The sequence below is a fragment of the Trachurus japonicus genome, chromosome 13, assembly GCF_045865225.1.
Source record: "Trachurus japonicus isolate A0001 chromosome 13, Traja_1.0".
NCBI lineage: Eukaryota > Metazoa > Chordata > Actinopteri > Carangiformes > Carangidae > Trachurus > Trachurus japonicus.
Window position 1 is genome coordinate 8,926,125 of NC_140919.1, and position 10,815 is coordinate 8,936,939.

At 44.2% G+C, this 10,815-nt stretch overlaps 1 protein-coding gene across 2 annotated transcripts in view; it reads right to left on the reverse strand.

The window, feature by feature from the left end:
- Positions 1 to 6,934, reverse strand: part of tpst1 (tyrosylprotein sulfotransferase 1) — a 32,823-nt gene extending 25,889 nt beyond the window's left edge. For both annotated transcript variants that reach the window (XM_085794788.1, XM_085794787.1), the window contains exon 1: positions 6,774 to 6,934. The gene's annotated coding sequence lies outside the window, so the exon portion shown is untranslated. The remainder of the gene's footprint in view (positions 1 to 6,773) is intronic.
- Positions 6,935 to 10,815: the final 3,881 nt, after the last annotated feature.

Here is a 10,815-nt window from a genome sequence, read left to right on the forward strand (position 1 = left end):
CGAATGTCATCTGTGGTCAAAACTGGAAGTCGGTTTTGCATTTCCGGTGGAATTGCACGTTTACGTTTCCATGGTTTTCAGTCGTTGTCATAGTTGCGGTAAACGCATGGATCTATTAACGCTGGCTTTTAACGCGGAAGTCAATTTGTGTGATATCCATTGTTAAAAGCTGGTGTGATGATCCATGCGTTTACAGATTTCCATTGAAAAAAAAAAATCCATGCATTTACCGTGACTACCGAAACCATGGAAGCGTAAACATAAAATTTCACCGGAAGAGCAAAACTGGCTTACGTTTTTGACGTTCGGAAAAAGGTGGATAACAAGGGTCTTGCTTTAAAGAGTGTCACCATCTTGCGCCGCCATGTTTGTACGGCAAACAAACGGATGTTTTTTGTCCTCAGAGGCCACCGTCACTTTGCTGACGGGAGGGGTGAGTGCGAGCGAGCGAATGAGCGCAGCAAACTAGAATCTGAACGCTGGATGTCACGGTTTCACCCCCATTTTACACACTGGACCTTTAAGGGATTGTTCGGTACAAGACCCAACGCACATCACATGTAATGACGGTATGATGTTTTTGTACAAGAACAAGAGCAACTGTTACCGTGGCGACCTCAACACGATCAACACGTGACTTTCCAGCTGAGAACACACAGAGTGTGAGATCAATAACTCAGCGATGGAAGAATAAACCGGACCAGATGTGAGCTGCTGCTGCTGCTGCTGCTGCTGCTGGTTCGGGGCCGTGGACCGACACGTTGTTCTGTTTAAGACCGACTCAGCTGAAAATATCTGACACATGACGTCACGGCAACCGAGGCCGGTTCCAACAAGTTTGAGGAGAAACATGAACCGACAAAAACACCAACAACAGAGGGAGGCGGACGCTGCAGCTCCTCCACTGTTCCTCTAAAAACAAAAAAACAAAAAGAAAGAATCTCTTCAAACTCTGCAGGATTCTCCGGAGCCTCGGGTCCGACTGAGAAACCGCGGCTGAGATTCACAGCAGTGTTGAGTTTCACCTCACACCAGCACTGAAACGTGTTTGTGTTAAATTAATTGCGGCTCGTCTCTCCTGTTACCGACACTGGATCCTCCTCACAGGAGAGTTTCCACATTGATCTATTAGGAAGCAGAGGCTGCTCTCCACGGGGCCACGGTGAAACCAAAGCACACCAACACTTAATCAGGAGGGAGGCTTCGCTCACTGCGTAGGCCGGACCCGAGGAGGAGGAGGAGGAGGAGAGGAAGAAGAAGTACTAGTAGTAATAGTAGTAATAGTAGTAGTAGCAGCAGAAGAAGCAGAAGTACAAGGAGGAGGAAGCAGAAGAAGAAAAAGGAGAAGGAGACTGTGAGACGACGCCGGGCTTCTTCATCTCTCACGTGCCACAAGAACCTTTTTTCATTTCAAGCTGCAGTTTCTCAGAAAACTGAAACGCCGAGTGGTGACACCAACAAACCGTCTGTTTGTCCTCCATCTCCATCTGCAAACATCTGGGCTGTGGTGATGGTGTCATGTGATCCAGAGTCTGTCAGACTGCTGTCATAGAGTTGTCCTCCGGTCTCCAGCTGTCATCCACCCTGACCAGTGAATCAGTGTTTTCACTGAGTTATCTGATCTGCTGCATTCCTGCTCAGCCTGACCTCTGACCTCTGACCTCAGGCCTGTCGTCCCTCACAGCTACAAACCTCCATGAACCTCCATGCATGAGTCCATGACACAACACCGAGGCTCCTCCGCCGAGAAAAACACCTCTGATTCTTTGTTTTGTTGTCACACCTGTCATAGTGTTTACAAACACATGCACCTTCTCCGTCTGATCTTCTCTGGTTCAAGGAAAGAAGAAAAAGAAGGAAACTGTTCAAATCTATCTATCAAACCAACCTGTTTAGCTGATTAGGTTCAGGTTAGCTATGTTTTTTTAAGGGGATAGTTCAACATCTTGGCAAATTCCCCCATTACCATAATCCCTATAGTCATAGCAGTAGGTTCGTTACCTTTAATTGTCAGTGCAAGCTGTTTTTAGAACGGCGGAGCAGAGCCGTGAGCTGCTCAGAGCTACGCTACGGAGGCTCATGGGATTTCTTGGTTTCCCTCATCAAACTCATCAAATACACAATCCAACAACTCCACAACGCTCTGGTGGACAAGTTGTGAGCTGCACAATCACCACGCTATGAGATAATAACACAACGTTACCACACAGAGTTGTTTTAGACGTAAATACAGAGACTGCTTAATGAAAAACTGTCCCCGAAGGCAACGCACATCAGTGGTTTTGCATGAATTTCCCTCTAAAACAACTCTGTGTGGTAACGTTGTGTTATTATCTCATAGCGTGGTGAATGTGCAGCTCACAACTTGTCCACCAGAGCGTTGTGGAGTTGTTGGATTGTGTATTTGATGAGTTTGATGAGGGAAACCAAGAAATCCCATAATGAGCCTCCATAGCGTAGCTCTGAGCAGCTCGCGGCTCTGCTCCGCCGTTCTAAAAACAGCTTGCACCGACAATTAAAGGTAACGAACCTACTGCTACGACTATAGGGATTATGGCAATGGGCCAATTTGCCAAAATGTTGAACTCTCCCTTCAATTATATTATATTGTGCATCGATCTATCGGGCACAGCTCATGAACCAGGAAGGTTTGTTTTACTTACAGTTTGAAAATAAAGAACGTCTCAGTGGCTCCACGGTCGCCATCTTGGTGGCGTCTGACTCCGCCCTCAGACCGCCACACCTTTAGTGGTTAATAAAGTGTGAACGAAGGAAATCAGCAGCAACAACAACAACAGCAACAACAGGATCTCTGTGTGAAAGCCGCCTCATTACGGTGCGACGGCTGCAACTTCCTCTGAACAACAACGAGCATGTGAGGAGGAGAAATCAGCTTACTGTGCTGTGAACTCTGGGAATGTTTCTAATCAGCTGCTGCAACAACAACAACAATAACAAGCCTCAGAAACCCAGCTCACCGTCTGGTACTTGAATGCACCATTCATTCACACACAGCTACTGAACATGAATAGTTACAGCTACATACAGAAGGTCCAGGCCACCAACACTGATCATATCACATACATAGTCTACTATACACACATGAAACTTTCCTTCAGTGTAAAACCCACTGAAGCTGCTTCACGCTGAAGCCGCAGTGTTTTCTCTCCAACTACACGTGCGTCTCAAACAGGAAGTTATTCACAACCGAAACCGCAGCAGACGCACACACACACACACACACACCTGATATACAACCGGCTCAGTGTATCAAGCACGATCAATTTTAATATCCCTCGTTAAGTCAATTCAGCGCCGAGATAAATCAGCTTCACCTGCAGCAGCGGCCTCGTCTCCACGACGACGGGCTCGTAAACAACGACGACGACCCAGCAGCAACAATCACAGGGGGAGGAAGTGTGTGTGTGTGTGTGTGTGTGTGTGTGCGTGCGTGGGCAGCCTGTAGTCAACTATGAATGCAGTTTGTAAAGCGGTGTGACAGCGCTGTGGGAGTGTTGCCGTGGCGACGCTGATGTTCAAAAGCTGCTGTTCGTCAGGATTTCAGCTTAAAACACGACTGAAGACGTCAATAATAATGATCAGGGATCAATCTGACCTCTGATCAGCCTCGGGAAGCTTGAAGGAGAAGAAGACATGGACGTGGTCTAAAGAAACCTTATCTTTAAGGAAAATCTTAACCTAAGGGCTTTCGTACAACTGTCTTTATCTTGATTTAAGGTCTTTAGTGCCACTTAAGGTCCAAGGACTTAAGAAATGACCATGACCCAGATTAAACAGATGTTTTGTGCAGGTGTTGTTTTTTTAAGGAAGCCTAATATTGGTCTTTGTGCAACAGCTTGACTGACATTAAAGGATTACTTAAGATAAGGCAAAAGACCTTTTAATTCTGAACTTAAAGGAAAACCCTTCAGGGGGTTTAATTCAATTGCACTTTAAGGAAGCCTCAGCTCAGCGGGGGTCTGTCGTTGGGAGGCCGAGTGCTTTTACGAGGAGTTCGACTCGGGTTAACGAGGCCTCTTCACTCCAGACTGAGCGGTGGACTCCCAGGTAATTAACCCCCGCGGGTCGTTAGAGGTCACCGCAGTCAGCCGGCTCATTAGTGCTCCGACAGTCGTAATGACACGGTGGGGCCGAGTCGATGGAGTCGCCCGAGGCCCAGAGTGACGAGATGAAAGGTGTCGTAGCCTCTTCCCCCCCTCCTCTTCCTCCTCCTCTTCCATTTAAACACCTGTCCTCTTCATCTCTTCATGGATCTCATCGGTTTAAGGGAAAAGAGTAAGGCATTTTCAGCAGCGAAGGATATTTTACAGCTGTAAAACTCCACTGTTTCCATGGAGATCAACGCCGGTTCTGTCACGGCTAGGATAGAGTCAGAGAGGTACCTTAAGTTTTTCTCTATTTTTGGTCAATAAGGCTGACACTAAAGGATTCCTTAAGTGCAACACTAAGATAAGGAGAAAATCCTAAATATTTAAGTGTTGTTGCTCAAAACACCTTAAGCTAAGATTTCCTTTACAACCTTTCTTTTAAAATATAAGGAATAATTGCGCAAAACCCCCTTAAGGAAAGATGTTCACTTGACATGAATATGTTTGTTAAGTATAAAACACATTAAAGGGGTGAAGACCTTGAAGGTGTTTCAGGTAAGAAACCTTCATTCAAACCCAGAAAATCTTACAGTGAACTGTTTTTCACCTTAAAGAAACTCCCTCTAAGTCTGAACTCGAGTGCTTGGAAGGAAATTCAGGAAAATCTTAAGGTGTTTTGTGCAACTGTTTAAGGAAACTATGACTCAGACGGAGGAAAATCTTTAGCCTAGGTGTTTTTGTGCCGGTGTCCCCTGGCGGCCCGGGGCCCTGCAGTGGCCTCGGCCTCGGCTGCAGCTGTGGAGGACGACCCACTGAGCGGACCCACTCTGGACCCCCCCCCACCCTGGCGTCCCCCCCTCGGACCACCTGGCTGCAGCAGATGTTCCTCTGACTGGCTACCAACCAACCAACCAGCCAACCAACCGGCCCACTGCTGCTGCCACTGGACCCAGTTTAGTTTGCATGGTTGAGTGTTTGTTCACCACCACAGGCCGCTGCACTGATCGGATGATGATGCTGTCAGTCAATACTTAAAAGAACAGTTCACCCCAAATTCAAATTGCTCTCATTATCTCCTCCCCCTCGTGTCGACTAAAAGGGCTGGGAGAAGTTTCAGAGTCCTCCGTGGCTTCTCTGAGTTACAGGGGGTCTCAGCGTAGCAGTGCATGTCCATATGACGGTCGCAAATGGATACCAACTGTCTTTGTAACAAAAAGACACACCAGAAAACATCCAAATACCTCCATGCTGCTCGTATGTAATGTCCGTCTTGTATTGAAGCCTCGAAATGCGAAACTGTTCCGAAAAAAAATTAAATGACGCCGGCACAAACCTCGCAAGATTTGGACGGACCAGGAAGAGGAGCTTCCGTTACAAACAAGCTTGAAATATAGACTATAATTTTGCGTTTCGGGGCTTCAATACAAGACAGACATTACATACGAGCAGCATGGAGGTATCTGGATGTTTTTTGGTGTGTCTTTTTGTTACGAAGACAGTTGGTATCCATTTGCAACCGTTATATGGACATGCACTGCTACGCCGAGACCCCCTGTAACTCAGAGAAGCCACGGAGGACTCTGAAACTTCTCCCATGCAGCCCTTAGTCCACACGAGGGGGAGGAGATGATGAGTGAAATTTCAATTTTGGGTGAACTATTCTTTTAACACCGGTCGGTGTCTGTTCTGGGTTTGGGCTGAACCAGACCGGGCCTGGCCGTACCGTGGTGTTTCACTGCACTCACAGGCCACAACATGTCACCCCCCTCCACTCCCTCCCCAACACACACACACACTCCATTATCTATTAATGCTGCAGACCAGCCTCCAAACCAACCAAACCCCATAAATTCACAGTGGCTGCAATTAAACGGTGTCTGCTGCTCCTCTCTTTCCTCCTCCTCGGTGACCGTGTTCGGCCATTACGGGGCTTGTTGCGGTCCAGTTCGGGCATCAAACCTGCAGATCTGTGCGCCAGAGGTGAGTCCTGCAATCTCGGATCTTCTGTTTAGGTATTAGGCTATTATTATTATTATTATTATTAATATGATTTGCATTAGTATTTGCAGGATTAGTGAACTTCCCCAGCGGGCTCTCCTCTCACCGCACCCTGCCCGGTCTGGACGCCGAGGACAGAACCGAGGGGAACGGGTTGAAGTAGTTGGGGTGTTTTTGCGGACATGAGTTGGCTTCTTCTCCACATCCGTTAAAAAAAAACACAAAAAAATAACCCAACAAAGTCTCCCTTAGGTGTTTTCCGAGGTGTTGCAACCCCCTGAGGGCGGAACATAACGGACCCCGGCTCTTTGCGTTCGTCCGTTTGGCCGCGATCGTTATCGACCGTGAGCCCAGGGTCGATTCCCCCTCCGCTCAGCGCCCGGCGGAGGGAAGAGAACCGTCTTTTCCCCCCCGCTGCTGCTGCTGCTGCTCAGCCGCCTTACATAACCCGCCGTCGGGGAGGGAAGAGAAGAGAAGAGCGGCCGTGTGGTGTAGTGTCGTGTTGTTGGAGACGAGGAGGAAACGTCGGTCGGATAAGGAGGTCGTTCAGGGCCCCGCGCCGCGGTGGAAAAATGTGCGTTGCTCCGGAGCTGAGGAGAGAAACAGAGAGACAGACACTGCAACAACAGCACAGCACGGCGCTCAACAACCTACCGACCGACCTACCTAATGCTGCTATCTGTCTGTCGCTCGCAAAAATAAACTTCCACTGAATCCAGCGCCGACAAATCCAAACAGTCCCAGCCGACCCTCCGCGCTCACTTTCCGGGCATTTTCCGTGCACTCAGCCCGCAACAGAGGCTCTGTCGTCGGGCTTGTTGCTGCTGCTGCCGCCGCCGCTGCTGCTGCTGGACTGAAGCTGAAGCAGAGCGACTAGGCAGAGGAAGGAGATTCAGACTGCTACAACTCGCTGCTGCGCTGACCGAGAGAGGCGAGCTCTGATTGGTCCAGAGCTCCGAGAGGGGCTGTGTGTCGGCGCCGCTGATTGGCCCACACGCCACTGGGCGGGGCTACGGCGGATTTAAAAGGTACAGTACACTGTACACAGTATACAGGGCTCAGTCAGCAGCTAATCAATAAAACTATTACTCTGTAAATATTGATTTTTAGAACAGAAGTAATGATTAATTATATATTATTAGCAATAATATGAAAAATATATAAACCTAATTTAGGAATTAGGAATTTTTTGTGTGTAATTCTTCTTTCCAAACATGTGTGTATACCATGATTTGATGATAACCTACTTTTATTTTTATTTTCTTATTTGTTTTTTTTAATAATTATTATTTTATTTTAGACATGTTTGAAATAAATGTATTAATCCAGAATTCATTCAGCCATAGAATATATTAATGTTAATGATGCAAAATTATGCAGTTGAAATGTGGGAAAGAAAATTGTTGAATATCAATTGTTTTGTTTTTATCCTCTGTGAGGCACTTTGTGTTACAACATATGAAAAGTGCCATATACATAAAGTTGATTTGATTTGATTTGATCTCTTCCTTACAGTAGTCTCTCAACAACTCCATAGAACACACCCCATCCAAAAATAAACAAGCAAAATAAAATAAATACATACAGTAGGCTACATATCCATCAAAATATATACATACAGAGTTAAGCTGATTAAAATAAACACAAGTCTTTTACCTTTCCCATCACCACTCTATCCCCATTTATTTGTTTTTATTACTTGTATTATTATACAAGAGTCGATAATATTGATTTTTCTTTTAATCTTTAATTTAATTATCTTAATTACTACTTGCTTATAATTATCTTGTATGCACTTGATTTCCTTGGCTACTTCTGCATGCCCATTGGCTTGCTGCTGTATTTAATTTCTTGTGGTTACTGTTTACTGTCATGTTGCCATCAGTCCTGTCCTGTCTGAGACAAATTTCCCTAAATGGGACAATTAAGTACATCTTATCTTTAATAACAAATAAAGCAACTGTAATTTCAAAGCATCCACAGGTTGTTTTCACTTCTTGTCATAGAAAACGTAAAGGTTTCATATTGTTACATACAGAGATACTAATATATGGAACATTTGGCATCAATTATTTTCACCTAAAAGAAAGAACAATATGACCATTAATAAGGAATTTGTTGGTAATTTCCATTCACTTTTTCACAGTGACTGTATTTACTGTGAGTTTTACCGCTGTTTGTTTTTGTTGTTGATTCCTTGTTCCTGTTTTGGACTCTATTCTTAATTATGTGATTGTTGTGATGACATCATGTTTCAGGAAGAGTGGCTGCTGGGAAACTAAAACTAAAAGAGAACTGATCATTAGAGGATATTATTGTCCGACAGCGTCCAGGTGTTTTAACTGTGGGATGTCAGCGTCAGGTGTCGTTCCTATGTCGATATTTAACCCATGTCGATCACCTGACCTGAGGAGGAGCTGCATGTGTTGATGGAGCTGCTGTCGGATCAGATCAGTTTGGGGAGGAATTTAAAAAAAAAAACACACACAATACAACCAGTACAAACCAGCAGGGGACCTGGAGTTTGGGGCCCGGGGCCAATGTCGAGTTAGTGATGGTTAATTTCAGTCACATCTGTAGACGGAGAAAAAGAAAGAAACTAATTATGACCATTAAAGTTAATCTTATAAAACACATTTTATGACTTATTAAATAACCTCTGTGTGGTTTCCTGTACTCTACTTTATTTCATGTTTCCTGTAACGACCTTACACCTGTTTCCTTCCTGTCCACCTGTCTGCTCAGGCTTTTATCTTGGGCCCAGTTGTTCAAAAGGTTAAATCTGGATCAAAATGATCAGGATTTTGAAATCCCTTGTTTTGCCCTCCAGGATCATGTAATCCCTCTTACTTTCATCCCAGTTGTTCAAAACACAGCTGGACTGGATCAGTCTGATCCAGATACAAACTTTTCAAGATTACCAAATCCAGATAATGAGTGTTTTTTAAATGGGACTGTGTATCACACTGACGGCTGATAGAACGGCAGCATGAGGTCACTCAGAGTGGATTTATTTGAAAATGGGATGTTTGTATTGTTTTCTGTGTTGCTTTTTGTTTCTTAATGTCTTTTAAACAGCCAGACCAATCTATAAAAATAACAACTACAGTACATTAGTCAAAATGTGTGAATATTTTTCCATGTGTTTCAAATTCAAACTTCAAATTTCATTTAAATATAATGTATAGTCTGGTATGATATTATTTACGATGTATATGTAATGGAAAGAATCACTTTTTCAATGAGGCTCCAGCAATCCAAATTCAGTGACATCTGGAAGCAATGGAAAATGCACATTTCCCTGAAACGTCCTTCTTTTGTTTAAGCTTCTTTTCTATATCAAGTTGTACTTGATTGGTTAATTATTTTGCCGTAATATTGTGACAGAAAACACCCCATGTTCATGTTGTGTTACTTTATAAAATGCTTTGTAAAAGGAAAAACAATAAAATAAAATAAAAATATATATATAATGTATAGGCTATATACTACATTATAAATGTTGCTTATTTTATCTGAATTTAGAGAAGATATCCAGATATAGATATACACAATAACACATATAACACATCAACCCTCAGGGTTTTACACTCTTCTCTCACAGCAGACGATGAAACATTAAAAATGAAACCCATCTCCATGACACGTGACCAGATAAAGACCAGAAACACTCTGTGCTCTCCTTCAGTTTAGTCTCAAATGATGCTCTGCGTAATTATCTTAATGCGTTTACACATCAACTGCAGACTTCCACGTTTTGTTTATGTTACACACACATCATAAATATGTAAAAATGAATAACGCTCCCCTCGTTCTGCCTCTGGTGTTTCCTCGTCCTCTTGATTGTTTGAAACCTGAACATCTTTCAGACAATAGAGAATTCACTCATAAATCCACTGAGTCCATTACACGAGCTGATGTACGCACACACACACACACACACACACACACACACACACACACACACACACACACAGAGCGAGGCAGCAGGACTAAAAGCTCATCAGAGGCTGATGGGGGGCGATCAAGGCTCTCAGCAGCAGATCACTTTTCTGTTTTCAGAAGTATTTCTGGTGGCGATGGAGGGACGGACGACAGGGAAAACGTCCGCTGATCAATGAGGCCATTATGGTGGACGCTCGGCTCCCAGCGTCCACACACACACACACACACACACACACACTCACACTCACACACACACACACACACACACACGAGCACTCAGGGGTCACAAGTGCACGAGAGCCAATACGGGAAATCTGAGGCCAAAGAATCAGACACTGTCACAAATGTCAACCTTTTAAATAAAGTGTTCTTTATTTAGATTTTTGATCCTCAGGTGTCGCCGTAGCTTCACATCCACACTCAACAAGATAAATATACGTACAGACATAAAACCAAACTGACAAATAAACTGGATAGTCCCACTTACTGTACATCCCATTGATTAAAGATAAATGTAGGAGCCAATATTGTTGTGAAGAGAGTTGAAATCTTTATTGTAGTTCACGGTGTGTTTTATATTTACGTATTTGTTGTGTTATGTTATGACTGCTTTTTTTGCATAGTTGTGAAAGGTCCTATAGCAGCTGAAGTAAGAACTGTACATGGGCTTTTGAAAATGACTAAAGGGCAAGATCAGAGGTCAGTACGTTGATTAGCAGAGGTCTTATAGGTACAGTATAAAAAGGTTTTTTGACCATTTACG